This window comes from Oncorhynchus clarkii, chromosome 33 (genome assembly GCF_045791955.1).
Source record: "Oncorhynchus clarkii lewisi isolate Uvic-CL-2024 chromosome 33, UVic_Ocla_1.0, whole genome shotgun sequence".
In the NCBI taxonomy this organism is placed as follows: domain Eukaryota; kingdom Metazoa; phylum Chordata; class Actinopteri; order Salmoniformes; family Salmonidae; genus Oncorhynchus; species Oncorhynchus clarkii.
Window position 1 is genome coordinate 7,127,966 of NC_092179.1, and position 19,727 is coordinate 7,147,692.

Consider the following 19,727-nt stretch of genomic DNA (forward strand, 5'->3'; position numbering starts at 1 on the left):
AGCCAGTTAAGAACAAATATTTATTTACAATGATGTCCTACTGGGGAACAGTGAGTTAACTGCCTTGTTCAGGTGCAGAACGACAGATTTTTATCTTGCCAGCTCTGGATTTGATCCAGCATACATACTGGCCCAACGCTCTAACCACTAGGCTACTTGCCGCCCCAAAATCTATAGACAGTATAAACAAGTGAATCCACTGATATACTGTACGTACTGTAGGGGGTTGAACTTCATCCAAACAAACCTCAGTTGCAGTGTCAATATCTTGGCTCCTGCAGCTATTTCACTGCTAATTAATGGTGTGGGTGGGGGGTAAAGGAGGTATTAACAACAAGGGCATCCATGTTTGATGCTGCCTTTGTAAAGAGAAAGAGAGAGAGAGAGAGAGAGAGAGAGAGGAGAGAGAGAGGGGAGAGAGAGCAAGAGCTCCCTCCTCCCAGCTTCTTCCATTCTCAGGCTGTAATCTATCAGTCAGTGGGACAGCAATTAACGAAGACCTGTCCACAACTTGTCTGCAAAGGGGGTGGGGTGTGTGTGGAGGGCTGGGGGCAACATGGCTTACATTAAATATGGTGAACCCTGTCATTACCGGTCACTAAAACGCTTCAGCTTTGTTATTTATAGGACAAGGGCAGAAATGGCAACAGGCTTGCACAGTCTCACAGCAGAATTGGATGTTCATCCACGTTCTCCAAACTTCAAATTTCGAAGTTGCTCCAAAGCTCAAATTTCGAAGAGCTTTTGTTGCTACTGCTGCTCTGTATCATTCCATTTCTCCAAACGTCAAACGTCAAACTTCGAAGTTAAGGGTTAAGCTTAGGCACACATTCCAAATGATTAAGGAAAGGGTTCATGTTCGGGATAGGGTTAAAACCAAAATACATTTTAAAAAACAGTTCTGATCCAGAGTCATGGGATTACACCCATGCAGCAAAACCCAAGCCTACTCGATGGTAATAGCGCTCACTGTTATGCCTAGTGGCCAGTTGTGAAGGCATTTTCTGACGTCCTCAGGACATGGATAGACGTCCAATTTCGACATCAATCATAAATGACCTGGCTGAGAAATAGCCCTTAACCACAGACTATAGGTTCAGATTACCCTATAACCCCCAAGCCTAATCCTATTAAGGGAATGATAATTAACCCTGCATAAGTGCTTGGGGGCAACAAGTCAAACATCCATGAGCTGAACAGTATCCTCAGGCACACATAATATAGGCCTTCTAATAAGTCCAGAGAGCCTTATTAGACTGTTCTAGAATACGTCTAAGCTAAAAGTCCAGGTGTCTCAAGCAAAGGCACGAGTAGGAGTGCAGCTACAAAGACGTGTTACGTTGTCCAGTCTTGTGCAGAAACAGGAGTTAGAGTCCTACAGAAAGAGTAGGGGAGTGTTATACTGTCTGTAGCCTGCCTCCTTGCCTACCCTCCTTTTTGTCTCTCCTCTCTGTGTCTCCCTGCCCGGAGATGAGGAAAGCATTACTTGCTTTGTCCTCTGTTCTGTTCACATCGTCGGTTCAGTGCCATACCATGGCCCATCCCAATAAAGGCCATATAACTAACAGCAGCAAAAGAAAAAATGTATTCACTGTATTCCCCATTATCTTCTACGTGGACAATATGCTTGAAAGATGACCTGATCAGAAGTTAATTAGCCCTTATTGTCCAATTCTGCTTTTGTCTCAATGCTTGTTAGAAGTCCACCGCAAGAGACTCGCTCTACGGAATTCAGAGAAGCAGTTTGATTAATTGATACAGAAATAGGAGTTGAACCATTATTTTCTAGTGAATAATTTTGAAAAATGTTTTACTTTAACAACTAAGAATCGTATCATCCTCCATCGTTAGGGCAGTGGATGAATCAAATGCATTATTATGGCCCGAGCCTGTATTATTTAAATATTTAAAAATATATATATATGGGTTACAGAAGCCATATGGCATAAAGTATTACAAGCCTTAGAAATATACAAAGGATGAAACATAAAAAACAAAAAAATGAAAAAGGTTATTATGAGAACAAAGAAGATAGGTAGGGATACTGTGGGAACATGTAGGTTTGAGCAAGTATGATGTCATTAATGTTTGTTGAAATATACAATATGTATGTACATCTGAGTTGGTGTTTTTTGTTGTTGTCCTTATTCGTCTTTTTTCTTTCTGTTGAAGGTCGGCATTAAGTCTCAGGAAATGTCATGTCTAATTTAGTGGGTCCATGTCTGTGAAATGTTAAGATGTCTGTTGTGTTTTGTCTATGTCTATTGTCTAAAAAACAAAATAAAATCGTCCACATTTTTTGGGGGACAGAATTTGTGTTGCCCAAAATGAAAAACAGTGCAAAGCAGTCTACTGCTTGACCTGTTGAGGTTTCTTTGAAGAACTCCAGTGAAACACTAACACTTGTCTTAATAAACCATTTCAAAGGACTCTTCAATAGCTCCCTTGAATCAATGTGTCGTTATAATATATGCAGTACTCCAACGCTCTCCGAGGATTTTCCTTTTGCCAGAAGAAATTCATATTTTCAAACACACAAACAGAAAAATATATTTCAATCCAAGATGTGCACCCAACTAACAGGAGCAAAACGTTTATCTTCATCATATTCCCCATTATCTTCTACGTTTGAAAGATGGCTTGATCCGAAGTGAATAAGAGCATATTGTACAATTCTGCTTTCGTCTGAATTCAGAGGAGCAGTGTCATTAATCAATACAAAAAAAAAATAAGAGTTGAACCATTTTGATAAAACTTTTACTTCAAAATTGGAAATCGAGCGATCCTCCAAATCAAATCAATTGTCATGATCGCATACACATATGTTATTGTAGGTGCATTCATCTTTTAAACAGTGGATGAATCAAATGCATTATTATTGAAATGTTGAAAAAATGTGGGCTACAGATAGAAATAAAATACTATGAAACAATTTGAAGCCATACGGTATAAAAACCCTAGAAATATCCAGATGATTAACAATGAGATTGTTTTATTATGAGAACAAACAAGATGGGTATGGATTCTGTGAGAACATGTACAGTTGAAGACGGAAGTTTACAAACACCTTAGCCAAATCCATTAAAGCTCAGTTTTTCACAATTCCTGACATTTAATCCTAGTAAAAATGCCCTGTCTTAGGTCAGTTAGGATCACCACTTTATTTTAAGTATGTGAAATTTCAGACTAATAGTGGAGATAATTATTGATTTCAGGTTTTATTTCTTTCATCACATTCCCAGTGGGTCAGAAGGTTACATACACTCAATTAGTTTTTGGTATCATTGCCTTTAAATTGTTTAACTTGGGTCAAATGTTTTGGGTAGCCTTCCACAAGCTTCCCCATTCCTCCTGACAGAGCTGGTTTAACGGAGTCAGGTTTGTAGGCCTCCTTCCTCGCAAATGCTTTTTCAGTTCTGCCCACACATTTTTTATAGGATTGCGGTCAGGGCTTTGTGATGGCCACTCCAATATCTTGATTTTGTTGTCCATAAGCCATTTTGCCACAAATTTGGAAGTATGCTTGGGGCCTTTGTCCGTTTGGAAGACCCATTTGCGACCAAGCTTTAACTTCCTGACTAATGTCTTGAGATGTTGCTTCAATATAGTGTGCACCAGTCCCTCCTGCAGCAAAGCACCCCCACAACATGATGCTGCCACCACCGTGCTTCACTGTTGGGATGGTGTTCTTCGGCTTGCAAGCCTCCCCCTTCTTCCTCCAAACATAACGATGGTCATTATTGGCAAACAGTTCTATTTTTGTGTCATCAGACCAGAGGACATTTCTCCAAAAAGTACGATCTTTGTCCCCATGTGCGGTTGCAAACTGTAGTCTGGCTTTTTTCTGCCGGTTTTGGAGCAGTGACCTCTTCCTTGCTGAGCTGCCTTTCAGGTTATGTCGATATAGGACTCGTTTTACTGTGGATATAGATACATTTGTACCTGTTTCCTCCAGCATCTTCACAATATCCTGTGCTGTTGTTCTGGGATTGATTTCACTTTTTGCACCAAAGTATGTTCATCTCTAGGAGACAGAACGCGTCTTCTTCCTGAGCGGTATGATGGCTGCGTAGTCCCATGGTGTTTATACTTGCGTAGTATTGTTTGTACAGATGAACGTTGTACCTTCAGTCGTTTGGAAATTGCTCTTAAGGATGAACCAGACTTGTGGAGGTCTACAATTTATTTTATGAGGTATTGGCTGATTTCTTTTGAGTTTCCCATGAAGTCAAGCAAAGAGGCACTGAGTTTGAAGGTACGCCTTGAAATACATCGACAGGTACACCTCTGACTCAAATTATGTCAATTAGATAATCAGAAACTTCTAAATCCATGACATAATTTTCTGGAATTTTCCAAGCTGTTTAAAGGTAGTCAACTTAGTGTATGTAAACTTCTGACCCACTGGAATTGTGATACAGTGAATTATAAGTGAAATAATCTCTCTGTAAACAATTGTTGGAAAAATTACTTGTGTCATGCACAAAGTAGACACCCTAACCAACTTGCCAAAACTATAGTTTGTTAACAAGACATTTGTGGAGTGGTTTAAAAACAAGTTTTAATGACTCCAATCTAAGTGAATTTAAACTTCCGACTTCAACTGTATATATATAAATATATTACACACACACACAGTGGGGCAAAAAAGTATTTAGTCAGCCACCAATTGTGCAAGTTCTCCCACTTAAAAAGATGAGAGAGGCCTGTAATTTTCATCAGAGGTATACTTCAACTATGACAGACAAAATGAGAAAAAAAATTATCCAGAAAATCACATTGTAGGATTTTTAATGAATTTATTGGCAAATTATGGTGGAAAATAAGTATTTGGTCACCTACAAACAAGCAAGATTTCTGGCTCTCACAGACCTGTAACTTCTTCTTTAAGAGGCTCCTCTGTCCTCCACTCGTTACCTGTATTAATGGCACCTGTTTGAACTTGTTATCAGTATAAAAGACACCTGTCCACAACCTCAAACCGTCACACTCTAAACTCCACTATGGCCAAGACCAAAGGAACAAAATTGTAGACCTGCACCAGGCTGGGAAGACTGAATCTGCAATAGGTAAGCAGCTTGGTTTGAAGAAATCAACTGTGGGAGCAATTATTAGGAAATGGAAGACATACAAGACCACTGATAATCTCCCTCGATCTGGGGCTCCACACAAGATCTCACCCCGTGGGGTCAAAATGATCACAAGAACGGTGAGCAAAAATCCCAGAAGCACACAGGGGGACCTAGTGAATGACCTGCAGAGAGCTGGGACCAAAGTAACAAAGCCTACCATCAGTAACACACTACGCCGCCAGGGACTCAAATCATGGACTCAAATCCTGCAGTGCCAGACGTGTCCCCCTGCTTAGGCAACGAAGGAGTGGCTCCGTAAGAAGCATTTCAAGGTCCTGGAGTGGCCTAGCCAGTCTCCAGATCTCAACCCCATAGAAAATCTTTGGAGGGAGTTGAAAGTCTGTGTTGCCCAGCAACAGCCCCAGAACATCACTGCTCTAGAGGAGATCTGCATGGAGGAATGGGCCAAAATACCAGCAACAGTGTGTGAAAACCTTGTGAAGACTTACAGAAAACGTTTGACCTCTGTCATTGCCAACAAAGGGTATATAAGAAAGTATTGATATAAACTTTTGTTATTGACCAAATGCTTATTTTCCACTTATTTCCACTTATTTGCCCCACTGTATATTACAGAACTAAAAGGGTCCTACATTTCAAAATAAAAAATTATCCATAGTATGACAGTCTTAAAACAATTCCATATGTCAGCTTAGAACCCCCCCCCCCCCCCACATCCCCAATCACATAGACACCCAAAAGTAGCCTCCAGTATACACTTGCTCAAGTCTCAGAGTGCATACAGCTAAGTGCAGCATAGCCTGCAGTCCCAGATTCTTAATGTAATCATATCAGCAGCAGAGCTCAAGCAAGACAGCTCCCTAATTAGACCTGAGAAAAACCAATAGATTCACTGAGGAGTTAATTTGACCTGCAACCACCAACCCTTCTCTCTCTCTCTCTCTCTCTCTCTCTCTCTCTCTCTCTCTCTCTCTCTCTCTCTCTCTCTTGCATCCCCCTCCCCCTCTCTCTCCCCCTCTATTTCTCTCTTCGTCAGTATAAGCCACACAGTTCTCACCTGCTCTGATCCCATCCGTCAGCAGCTTAAGTGGCGTATGTTGGTGTGTTATGAGGCTGATTATGTTTGTTTTCTCTTGAATATTCATCAGTTTCTCAAAGTTTTACAGCCAGGAAGACACCTCATTAACTACAAACCTGATTGCACAGGGTTGAAAAAAAAAAACTTATTTACAACAATTTGCTGTGAATTAAATATGTGCTGCTTCAATGGTATTTTAAAGATTTCCATCCTGAACGGTATTGTTATAATAATTCATTTTCTATAGAAACTGATAACATCAAGTGTAACAAATAAAACTATTACTCTTAAAATTCTTATCCATAAATCTTCCATGTTTTCTATGGCATAGACTGACCAGATGAATCCAGTTGAACGCTATGATCCCTTATTGATGTCACTTGTTTAATCCACTTCAATCAGTGTACATGAAGCGGAGGAGACAGGTTAAAGAAGGATGTTTAAACCTTGAGACAATTGAGACATTGATTGTGTATGTGTGCCATTCGGAGAGTGAATGGACAAGACAAAAGATTTAAGTACCTTTGAACGGGGTATGGTGGTATGTGCCAGGGGCACCAGTTTGTGTCAAGAACTGCAACGCTGCTGGGGTTTTCTCACTCAAACGTTTCCAGCATGTATCAAGAATGGTCCACCACCCAAAGAACATCCAAACAAGTTGGCACAACTGTGGGAAGCATTGGAGTCAACATGGGCCAGCATTCAAATCAAATCAATTTGTATTTGTCACATGCGCCGAATAATACCCGTGGAACGCTTTCGACACCTGGCAGAGTCCATGCCCCAAAGAATTTAGGCTGTTCTGAGGCCAAAAAAAACAACAACTCAATATTAAAAAACTTAATATTAGGAAGGTGTTCTTAAAGTTTTGTATTGTATATATCTTGTGCCAAGCAACACAAAAGGAGCATCAACTAAAAGCCTGTTATAAAATAAATGGAATTCAATGTTGCCCGAACATCAAAGGTAAACGGAAGCTTGCTTGCCTAGTGTTGTCATAGCCACACAGGAAATACAATAACCGAAACCTGGACCCTAGGAACAACTATAGCACTGCAGATACAAACAGGTTTTGATCTCCCTTCCAAGAATTATTACAGGCAGTTTTTACAAATATCATTCTTTTTTTTTATAGTAGAATGGGAAAGAACATCTTTTAAATATTTTGATCTTTGCAAATAGCCTATATTCCCAAGAATGGGTAACATTGTTCCATACCAATCCCTTTCATATCTAAAACAGGGGTTGAAGGCAAACCTTGGGCAGTCAGCCTATAGGCTAGTGTAGGACATGTACTGTATGTTTATAATGAAAATAATTCCTTTGATCTTTTTATAGATTCTCTGTGATGTTCTTTAATAATCTTCCAAGTTTGGGGAAAACTTGATTCATTATTCAATATGTTGCATAAATATTCCAATGTTTTCCCTAATTGGTACGATACATCTAGTACATGTATATTTACACTGGACAAAAATATGAATGCAACAATTACAACGTTTTTTTCTGAGTTACAGTTCATGTGTGAAATCAGTCAATTGAAATAAATAAATTAGGCCCTAATCTACCGATTTCACATGAATGGGAATACAGATATGCATCTGTTGGTCACAGAATGAATAGTCCGGGTAGCCATTCGAGTAGCTGTTCAGGAGTCATATGGCTTGAGGGTAAAAGCTGTTGAGAAGCCTTTTGGTCCAAGACTTGGCGCCCCGGTACCGCTTGCCATGCGGTAGCAGAGAGAACAGTCTGTGACTGGGGTGGATGGAGTCTTTGACAATTTTTTAGGGCCTTCCTCTCACACCGCCTGGTATCGAGGTCCTGGATGGCAGGCAGCTTAGCCCCAATGATGTGCTGGGCCATTCGCACTACCCTCTGAAGTGCCTTCGGTCGGATGCTGAGTATTTGCCGTACCAGACAGTGATTCAACCAGTCAGGCAGGATGCTCTCGATGTCAAATATTTTTAGTTTCCTGAGGGGGAATAGGCTTGGTCGTGCCCTCATCATGACTGTCTTGGTGTGTTTGGACCATTCTAGTTTGTTGGTGATGTTGACACCAAGGAACTTGAAGCTCTCAACCTGCTGCACTACAGCCTGTTGATGAGAATGAGGGTGTGCTCGGTGCTCTTGGCACCACCTGGCAAGGTCTCTGACCTCCTCCCCATAGGCTGTGAGCCATTACCAGCCTTTCAAAACACTCCATGGCTACGGACGTGAGTTCTACGGGTCGGTAGTCATTAAGGCAGGTTACCTTAGTGTTCTTGGGCACAGGGATTATGGTGTTCTGCTTGAAACATGTTGGTATTACAGACTCAATCGAGGACACGTTGAAAATGTCAGTGAAGACATCTGCCAGTTGGTCAGCACATGCCCGGAGCACCCGTCCTGGTAATCTGTCTGGCCCAGCAACCTTGTGAATGTTGACCTGTTTAAATGTCTTACTCACATCGGCTACGGAGAGCGTGATCACACAGTCACACAGAACAGCTGATTCTCTCATGCGTGCCTCAGTGTTGCTTGCCTCAAAGCGAGCATGGAAGTAATTTAGCTCATCTGGTAGGCTCGTGTCACTTGTCAGCTCGTGGCTGTGCTTCCCTTTGTAGTCTGTAATAGTTTGCAAGCCCTCCCACATCCAACGCACGTCAGAGCCGATGTAGTACGATTCAATCTTAGTCCTGTATTGGCGCTTTGCCTGTTTGATGGTTCATCTGAGGGCATAGCAGGATTTCATATAAGCTCCTTGAAGGCAGCAGCTCTACCCTTTAGCTCAGTGTGAATGTTACCTGTAATCCGTGACTTCTGGTTGGGGTATGTACGTACAGTCACTGTGGGGACAACATCATCGATGCACTTATATTGATGAAGCCGGTGACTGAGGTGGTGTACTCCTCAATGCCATTGGAGGAATCCCGGAACATACTCCAGTCTGTGCTAGCAAAACAGTCCTGTAGCTTAGCATCTGAGTCATCCGACCAGTTGTGTATTGACCGAGTCACTGGTGCTTGCTGCTTTAGTTTTTGCTTGTAAGCAGGAATCAGGAGGATTGCCCGGGTGGCTGGTCTCAGACAAACCTGCAGGTGAAGAAGCCGGAGGTCGGTGGAGGTCCTGGGCTGGCATGGTTACATGTGGTCTGCGGTTTTGAGGCCTGTTGGACGTACTGCCAAATTCTCTAAAACGACGTCAGAAGCGGCTCATGGTAGAGGAATGAACATGCAAATCTCAGCATCCCAAATGCACGCTCCCTTAAAACTTGAGACATCTGTGGCATTGTGTTGTATGACAACACTGCACATTTTAGAGTATTGTTCCTAGCACAAGGTTCACCTGTGTAATGATTATGCTGTTTAATAATTTTCTTGATATGCCACACCTGTCAGGTGGATGGATTATTTTAGCAAAGGAGAAATGCTTACTGACAGGGATGTAAACATGTGGACAATTTCTGGGATCTTTTATCTCAGCTCATGAAACATGGGACAAACACTTTACATGCGTTTATATGTTGGTTCAGTGAGTCTAAGTTTGCTCACGTGTTTGTTCCTAAACTTACATGCTCTTTACAATTTACATCACAGCATTGCAAATTTCTGTAAATAATCTATGTTGTTTATACATACATACAGCATATGAGCTGCGTATAAACCAGTCATACGCCCATTATTTTTTTGTATCAATAAAAGTTCATAAACCTGAACCCGGCTATTTATAGTGTAGATATGTCAGCCAATGAAAGATCAAAGTGTATTTTGGTCACACCCTTCTCTGACCTGAAAACAAAGGCTGTTATAATTCCAAAATGTGTTGGTTTTTAACACCTCTGTGTTTTGTTCTCCCAGAGTGTCTGAATAACTATGGCACGTCCACAATGCTAAAGTCTAACCTTGGACAGGTACGGATCCTGTCCCCCAATACCGAAGGACCAGGAATGGTTAGTAGAATATAGACTATTCATTTCAAAACCACTGAAGCACAGGATGAGAAAATAGGGGAAATCTATACAATCCCCGGTAACGAACAAACCCCCCCCGATAGGTTGCAGGACAACTGACGGGGGGAAGAGAGGAGAGAGAGAAAGGGTTGAGAGGAAACAGGTGAGCACAGCGGGTGTGTTACAGAAGAGAGGAGGAGAGGAGGAGAGGAGAGAGAGAAAGGGTTGAGAGGAAACAGGTGAGCACAGCGGGTGTGTTACGGAAGAGAGGAGGAGAGGAGAGAGAGAATATCAGTATGCAAGTCAGATGACGTGGAGGGAAGAACGAGAGAAGGAGTGAGTGGAGGTACTGATGTTGGCGATGTCACGTCTACCCTCGTCTACCTCGAAGTCTTTCCCCTGATACAAATGTATTAGCTCTACATGAGTTCGGATGGACCACCTCGGGAAAGACGAGCGTCAAGACGAGTGTACGCCCGGCAACAGTGTAAAACGCAGTGTCAAGATACTTTATAGTAAGGCAGCCTTTGAGAACCCCAAAAATCCCTTGTTTGTATACAGTACCAATACACAATGCATGGGAAACGTTGAATATGCAAGTGTGTGTTTTTGTGCGTGTGTGTGTCACTGTCTGTAGAAATGGATGTAGAGGAGAAGAGGAGATGCTATGAATGAGACAATACAGTTAAACACTCACAGACTGAATGCATGGCCTCCACTATCAACAGAGAGACACATAATAAAAAGAGAGGAGATCAGCAGGCTAACAAGCTCTATGAAACGATACCAGCCATCCTAAGATTGCTGTAACCTTGACTTCACCTCTAGATGCCTCGAGGTGGTGGGGGAAAAAATACAATTGTGAAAGAAAGAAAAATGTGATTATCAGACGGAGAGAGTGAAAGGATAGTGGTAAATAGTTTCACTTTGAGAGAGAGCGAGAGATTGGAATGTGAGCTCCCTATGTATTTGCTAGTGTGCGTGTTCATGTGCGTGTGTGTGTGTGTGTGTGCCTGTGCGTGTGTGTGTGCGTGTGTGTCTGCATACAAGCTGAGGGAAAAAGACCAAGTTGGTTGTGTAGTTTGAATAACATGCTGTTGATTTGTAATTTCACAGTGATGTGGCATTGGAGGGGCAGGCAATGTTGCTGTCAGTTACAATAACCACAGTGAACGCCTCTTGATGGACAGCTGCTATTGGATTCATATCCACTCTTGCTCACTTTCAATTACTCTCTAAAGACATGGCCTTCAGTTTGCGTTGTCATCGTGTGTATGACGCTGTGTGTGAGTGAGTGGGTGTATGTGTGTGTGTGTGTGTGAGTTGTCAGCAAGATTGTGCCTTGCCTTATTGGGAGCACACGCTCACACATGCAGCCCCTGACAGCAGAGTTCTAGAAGGGGCTCATCCTGATTCAACCATGGCTTGAGACTCCATCACACCGTGAAAATATGAGCTCTGGAAATCCGTTGTCCCTGGATGGAGATCAAGAGACTGCAAGTGATTCAATTGCGTGTTGACAAGGATGCCCTATATCTGAATCTAAAGGGCATTTCCATCAAAATGGACCCATGAGCACCATCATGTGAGGTTCATAGGAGCTAATCAAATTGGGTGTCAAATGAAAGCTAAGAGTGTATATTTGTGGGAAATGAAGGAACAGATCCATTTTTCAACCATTTTCCATCTAAACAAACGAGGCGTAAGTGAAGGCTTTGATTTGTGAATTAACAGATGGAACACATCATGTGGACGTAAAGACCCAACTAATATCGACACGGACTATTTCATCTTGCAGACATGGCTTGCCTTCTGTAAATTTAAAATATAGGCCGTGTGCCTTGTAATTCTGTCACCAAAAACACACATATTTTCTGACATTTTCTCATTTCTCTCCCTCATGAGGGAGGATAATGAAAGTTCACAGCAGTAATATTGGTGGACCTACCAATAGGTTCCAGTGATTTTACTAATATAAATGTTGTTTATGAATTACTAAGTGATTGAAACGTGTAATTGTGTTACCTAATTGATAAGGGAATTACAAAAAATGCAGTAACAGAATTATTGCAACTGACTTGGCTACAATGGGAAACATAGCAGTCATAAACCACATTTGGGTCTCCTGTTACTGTCCTCTCTTCCACTGGCTGTTATGTTCAGCTCATAGTGTCTCCTGTTACTGTCCTCTCTTCCACTGACATACTGTTATGTTCAGCTCATAGTGTCTCCTGTTACTGTCCTCTCTTCCACTGGCTGTTATGTTCAGCTCATAGTGTCTCCTGTTACTGTCCTCTCTTCCACTGACATACTGTTATGTTCAGCTCATAGTGTCTCCTGTTACTGTCCTCTCTTCCACTGACATACTGTTATGTTCAGCTCATAGTGTCTCCTGTTACTGTCCTCTCTTCCACTGACATACTGTTATGTTCAGCTCATAGTGTCTCCTGTTACTGTCCTCTCTTCCACTGACTGTTATGTTCAGCTCATAGTGTCTCCTGTTACTGTCCTCTCTTCCACTGACTGTTATGTTCAGCTCATAGTGTCTCCTGTTACTGTCCTCTCTTCCACTGACATACTGTTATGTTCAGCTCATAGTGTCTCGTATGAGCAAGAGTGTTAAAACAGTCTGGACAACCCCTCCCTCCCTCACCGCTCTCACTCCCTCTCTCTGCCTTTGTCTCTCACCTCTCCCAGTTCTTACTGACACCTCTCCATGAGCCCCTTGAAACCAGCATCCTAACCCACTGATCACCGACTAACACTGGATGTCCATGGAAGTTGAAAAGTAGTTGAAATTAGGTCAGTCCACCCTGGCCTTGATGTTAGCGTCCACAGATTGACTGGACTGGACCAAATCTGGACCTATCAAAGACTATGTTTCACATGTTTGGACAGCACAGTACAGTTCAGTGAATAGAGCACGGTAGAGTACAGCCCAATACAATACAGTTCAGTATTGTACAGCACAGTACAGTGAACAGAGAACAGTAGACTACAGTCCAATAAAATACAGTAGTAAAATGCAGTACAGCACAGTACTGTACAGTGAGTAGAGCACAGCAGAGTACAGTACAATATTGTATAATGCAGGACAGTACAATGAGTAGAGCACAGTAGAGTACAGTAGAGTACAGTACATTGTACTCTACTCTACTGTACTATACTCTATTGCACTGAACTGAATTCTACCCTACTCTACTTTACTCTGGTCTGCTGTGTTGTACTGCACTGTACTCTACTGTGCTGTGCTGCGCTGTGATGTCCAAACTTGTGCAACATCAGGAAAATGACATTCACATCCCTAATTATGCATTTCTGTGTAGCACAGATCAGGGACCCGTGATGGGATTCCGTTGCTGTAATTCCGTTAACGGGTGTAAATCCACTTCACTTACTGCAGTTCGACAAACAAAATCGGCAGCGTATGATGAGGGCGTACTCGGCAGCTCATGGTGAGGGCGAAGTCAGCAGCGTAGGATGAGGGCGTACTCGGCAGCTCATGGTGAGGGCGAAGTCAGCAGCGTAGGATGAGGGCGTACTCGGCAGCTCATGGTGAGGGCGAAGTCGGCAGCGTATGATGAGGGCGTAGTCGGCAGCAAATGGTGAGAGCGTTGTCGGTAGCGCATGGTGAGGGCGTAGTCGGCAGCACATGGTGAGGGCGAAGTCGGCAGCGCATGGTGAGGGCGTAGTCGGCAGCGCATGGTGAGGGTGTAGTCGGCAGCACATGGTGAGGGTGTATTCGCCAGCACATGGTGAGGGCGTAGTCGCCAGCACATGGTGAGGGCGTAGTCGCCAGCACATGGTGAGGGCGTAGTCGGCAGCACATGGTGAGGGCGTAGTCGGCAGCACATGGTGAGGGCGTAGTCGGCAGCACATGGTGAGGGCGTAGTCGCCAGCACATGGTGAGGGCGTAGTCGGCAGCACATGGTGAGGGCGTAGTCGGCAGCACATGGCGAGGGCGTAGTCTGCAGCACATGGTGAGGGCGTAGTCTGCAGCACATGGCGAGGGCGTAGTTGGCAGCACATGGCATAAAAGAAATAGGGATGTCTCGCTGGATCTTCAAACTGTAAACCATCAAACTGAACTCCGTTACTGGCTGTCGTTTGTCTGGGGGGCAAAACTCTGAAAAATCTAAGGATGGCATCCTATTCCCTATTTGCTGTGTCCAAAATAGAATGCATTCCAAATGGTGTCTTATTCCTGATAGTGCCCTACTTTTGGCCAAACTAGGATGCCATTGTATCCAATAATGTGATTTTTCGACCCACTCTGCTTAATGCTGTGATGTGGTTCGGAACCAGGCCAATGTAGAAAGAGAGAAAGAGAGACGGAGACCGAGAGAGAGAAGGAAATAGCGAGAGCCTGGATTGCATGCAACAAATAACAACAAAGCCCTGGGGTGCTGCCATCATGAAACAACCATCAGTTCTCTATGATCAGTCATGTGTTTGCATCTAAAGCAGGACCCCAAATTGGTTGCATGGTTGCAGGGTAATGCTTATGTTTTACAGAGGCACCATCCACCATCTTATTTGCATATTCAGCTCAGCCGGTTTTCTGCCCACCAATACACAATCTACCATCTATTCGAGTCTGCTGTATGTATATTTATTGTTTTATTTTATTTATGTGCTATAACCGTTAAAGAGAAAGGCGTAAAGTAAGACATGCTGATGGGGAATTTCCTTTTTGAAAAAGGACATTTGTATGCAGGTTTGGGCCCCTATTATAAACATACATACTTGCAAGAGCGCACACAGTCGCACACACACACACACACACACACACACACACACACACACACACACACACACACACAGAGAACACACACACACAAAACACACAGACATACAGAACACATCTCCTCTTGGGTCGATGGGTTCCTTGGCTGGCAGAGCTCTCTGCAGTGAGGGGAGGCAAGTGGGAGGGGAGGCGGACACCGCTCCATCTGTGCAGGGAACAGGGGGGCCTGGCAGGCTCCCTCTGCAGAGAAGATCAGCCACCCCCTCTCTCAGCTCAGCCATCATTTCCCTCTCTGCTTTCATGTGACTGGGACTGGAGGAGCAGAAGGGGAGTGTGACCAGACAGCCAGTCCAGTCTCCTCTCTCTCCCTGTTTGGCTGTTTGGTATAATGGCTAGACAATGCACAACCCCCCATAGAGATGACATATATTCAGTTCTATGGCACCAGACCATGTTGATGGCACAACCCCCACGGTGAACACATATTTATTTCTATGGCACCACCACCCATGTAAATATTCCATATGAATGTAATCTCGATGGCAGAGGCACCACTAGGGATGTAGTGGAGGGTAAACTGTGCTTACACACCTATCACGCTACATTAGCGTTGTTAGCATTAGTGCTTATGTAAGTGGCCAACGCTTGGGTTGTAATAGAATGGAAGTGTTCTATTCTTCAGAGTGGTTGAAAACTGACCATATCCTCCAGCAATCAGACGGCAGGGAGAGAGAGAGCGAGAGGGTCTACTATCTCTGTATGCAGTCCTCAAGGACCCTCGGGGGGAGGCCAACCCACATGTAACTACGGCGTTTAAATGAGCTGAAAATAAACTTAACAAATAAACCTCGGGCTCTATCAAGAGCTCAGCATGTTTCAAAGAAAACAAATAATCTAACCCAGGTCTGCCGGTCGACAGTGGGTGAGGCAACGAAGAGACAGGCAGCCTGCGGCTGTGGTCCTGAGGGGAAGGTGATCGATGGCAGTGCGACGCGGCAATATCAGTCCTGCTGCGGCTGCCGAGCCCAGCGAATTGATGAGACAGATCACAATCAAGGGGCAGGGGAGTGACTTTGATGAAGTTCCCATGACAGCTGTGGACAGAGAAGGGAGAATATATTTGATAGGTACTCCTCTTCTGTCTGGTAGTTGTATGGCCCTTTAGTCTCTCTGCCTCTTTGTGTCTGTGCATCTCTCTCTCTCTCACTCTCTTCTCACTGGAGTCATCAATCACAGTGAGCAAATGTTTTACTTGTTTATGTGTGTGTGTAATGTGGGTATCACTGAGCCCACCCACGCAGTTGGTATGTAACTGCGGTGGAGCTCGTATACCAACACATCGATGCAACACTACACTGGCCATATACATTGGCCATATCATGTGGTGTCTCTGAGTCACTCTGCCCCTCATCCTCTCTCCTCTTTGGCCCTCATCCCATGGCCTGCTGGGATGGTATCTGGCCTGCTTTTTTTATCAACACACAGCCAGGTGCGTGGTGGGTTGGTTCCTGTCTGGCCTTTATCAGTGCTGGGACAGCAACGTCCTGGTTGTGTAGATCAGAGGTGTCGGAGCGGAGGGAATGGAGGTGGAGGAGGGGCCTGCCACATCAAAAAGCCTGCGGGGCCACACCACCATCCACATACACACGTGAGCGCGCTCACAAACACATGTGGGGCCACACCACCATCCACACGTGAGCGCGCTCAAATACACATACACCCACACACACATTCTCACTCACACAGACGCTCACACACACGTGCTCACACACACACATAAGAAGTCGTGTCACTGTGAGAAAAGCTCATGACTAGGGTGTTAAGGTCTATCCGTGGGAGGGCCACTGGGCTGTCTCCTCCTCAAAGCCTTCCCACTGTTTGCCCCTAAGACAGAGATGCTTTGGAGAACGCTGTGGAAGGATAGTGGGGGATTTAGCTGCACAGCAAGCATTGTGCTGGAGTAGAGCAGCGAAGAGTTTGAGAGGGAAGAGGTGAATCTCTGTTGAAATGGGATGATTGTAGCCTGTGATGCTTGACTTATCCAACATCATTGATCTGTGTTTGAGTAGTGCTAATCTTGGCTCTTTGTATTTTTTTGTTTGCTTTTTGTCAGAAGTGTAAGTTTGACAAGGACTTGTAGAGATAAAGCTGTCTACGGCTGTCTTACTTCACAATGCAACAGGCATTTTGTCAAATTTCTGATCGATTCAAATTGAAGCGCAGACAGTTTGACATTTGTGACATTTTGGTAAAACTTAGTTGAGTATTTGTCCTTGATAATCAAAATGCATTGTGATTTCTTGACTTTCATAGTCACGTTTCTCAAACAACATTGTTCTTCAAGTTTGTAATATTCGAGCACATTTTTTCAGATCAATGTGCATGGGTGATTTAGTATATATTTTTTAAATAGATTGAAACATTCAAATTGAGAGCACTATAAGAGGGATTTTATAACGCATAAAATGACGTGAAATGATTATAACACCGTTAAGAGATTTTTAATGACGAAGTTAACAACATACTAGATGTTCTACTGTATTCTGATCATCGTCATGACGCCCTAATGGAATAGAGTTAATTGAACACTCAGTGACACGTAACAGCGATTTAACAAAGTACTAAAATCTGATATCAAAATAAAATAAGTCAATGATATACTCTGAAATAGTACATTTCTAGAGTGGTCATAAAATTGTCCCACAGACAGAGCAATAATCATTTTCTAAAATACATTCTCCACTCTCTGAAGAAAATGTAGAGAATAGAGAGTGAGAGAGGAAGAGAAAATACAAATAAAGATAATATCCCTTTTGGAAGATGGGGCTTAAAACAAATCTTACTGCCATGTGTCAAATGGGAATATTTTTTACTAAATCCAGCCCTGAATTCATACCTGTCTCTTATCATTGTTATGCAAAGCACACAAGGACATTCTCTCCAGACAATACCATAAAATAGAGAACACAGAGAGAGAGAGAGAGAGAGAGAGAGAGAGAGAGAGAGAGAGAGAGAGAGAGAGAGAGAGAGAGAGAGAGAGAGAGAGAGAGAGAGAGAGAGAGAGAGAGAGAGAGAGAGAGAGAGAGAGAGAGAGAGAGAGAGAGAGAGAGAGAGAGAGAGAGAGAGAGAGAGAGAGAGAGAGAGAGAGAGAGAGAGAGAGAGAAAGGTATAAGATTACACAGCCAAAATAAAGAAAACATACCGCGCTACTTCCCAGTGGTCATAACAGCTTCACTAATGGAATCCTGTATACTGGGCGTGATACCTTGGACTGCGTCTGTGTCTCTAGACAAGCTGGCCCTTGTCCAATGCAACAAACTGTTCTGTTTTCACTGTTCATTCTCCATGAGACTTATTGGCTTTGTAAACATAGTTATATTAAAAAACATTGTTTGAATGTACATATGAATGGGCTGAACTGCCTTAAGGGCCTCCACATCTACTGTAGGCTACCAGAAGCCACTTGTGTATTTCTTGTTACTGTAGAGTAACGTGAAAAGCATATAATTGTGGGATCTGTGTTACTTCACCTTCTCCAGTGCAGGTACACTCTTAAAAAATGGGTTCCAAAGAGGGTTATTTGGCTGTCCCCATAGGAGAACCCTTTTTGGTTCCAGGTAGAACCCTTTCTGATTCCAGACAGAACCATTTCCGGTTCCATGTAGAACCCTCTGTGGAAAGGGTTCCTCATGGAACCCAAAACAGTTCTAACTGGAACCAAGAGGTTTTTTACCTGGAAGCATGAGGGGCTCTTCAAATTGCTTAACGGGGACAGCTGAAGAACTCTTTTAGGTTCCAAATAGCACCTTTTTTTTCATAGAGCGTAGGGTCTTCTAGGCTACTGTAAAGTACAGTAGTGGGAGTATGGACAAGCTACGTTTCTGGGGATATTTGATGTATTTTGCCTTGTGAGGAACAGAACAGTCAGAATGGATGCAAAGAAAGCTTACACACACACACACAACACACCCACCCACCAACGCCCACACTGTCACGCTGGTATACATGATTCGGGAGAGAGGCGCAGGAATGCGTAATAGTTTTTTTTATTAAGCACAAATTACGGCGCGCCGTGTAAAGGCACGGGGACAAATACCAAACAAACACGTAACAAAACACAGGGTCGAAACCCAAACAAAAGAGCGAGGAGTACCTCGAATAAATAACACAAGCGCACAATGATTAACACACGGGACGAGACCCGTCATCATCTGCGCAATCCAAAATGGCACGAAAGCCAACGCACACAGCACAGGTACACAAACCAACGGACATTGTAACAATAATCGACAGGAAAATGGTAAACCAATTATAAACCAAAAATGGTCAACCAATTATACAATGACTAACCACTGGGAATACGGGCCAGGTGTGCGTAATGAAAGTTCCGGAGGGATCCGTGACACACACACACAACACTCAAACTAGTAGTTCAACAATCAAACTGGAAGTTAGTTTAAAAAAAAATGTGGTGCATATTTATGTTATAAACTTATCGTTCTATTTATCACATCAATTCAGACAATTTATCACAATATGTATTTTTTTTTTACCACAACTGCCAAGCTCTACTCAGTCGGTGGCCATCTTGATTATGTAACAGATTAGAGAGCATTCTGTGAATTAGTTCACCCCACTATTCACGGATACAAGACTCCTGCTTGGCAGTTGGCACGCCTCTTAAGTTTCTGCTGCTTTAAATTGATTAAAGCGTGTTGCACTGTGATGAGAGAGCTTGGAGGGTGGCACATTACAATACAATGTAACATAATAACACTCAATAGAAAAGTACACAGCAGCCACAAGGCTGCAACAATATTTCTACAGGGAGAAATAGAATCAGTAGCTAACACACACACTCACACCAACAACAAATCCCTA

At 43.3% G+C, this 19,727-nt stretch overlaps 1 protein-coding gene across 1 annotated transcript in view; it reads right to left on the reverse strand.

Annotated features, from left to right (window-relative positions):
- Positions 1–19,727, reverse strand: part of LOC139393257 (chemokine-like protein TAFA-5) — a 172,769-nt gene that overhangs the window by 133,277 nt on the left and 19,765 nt on the right. The window lies entirely within an intron of this gene.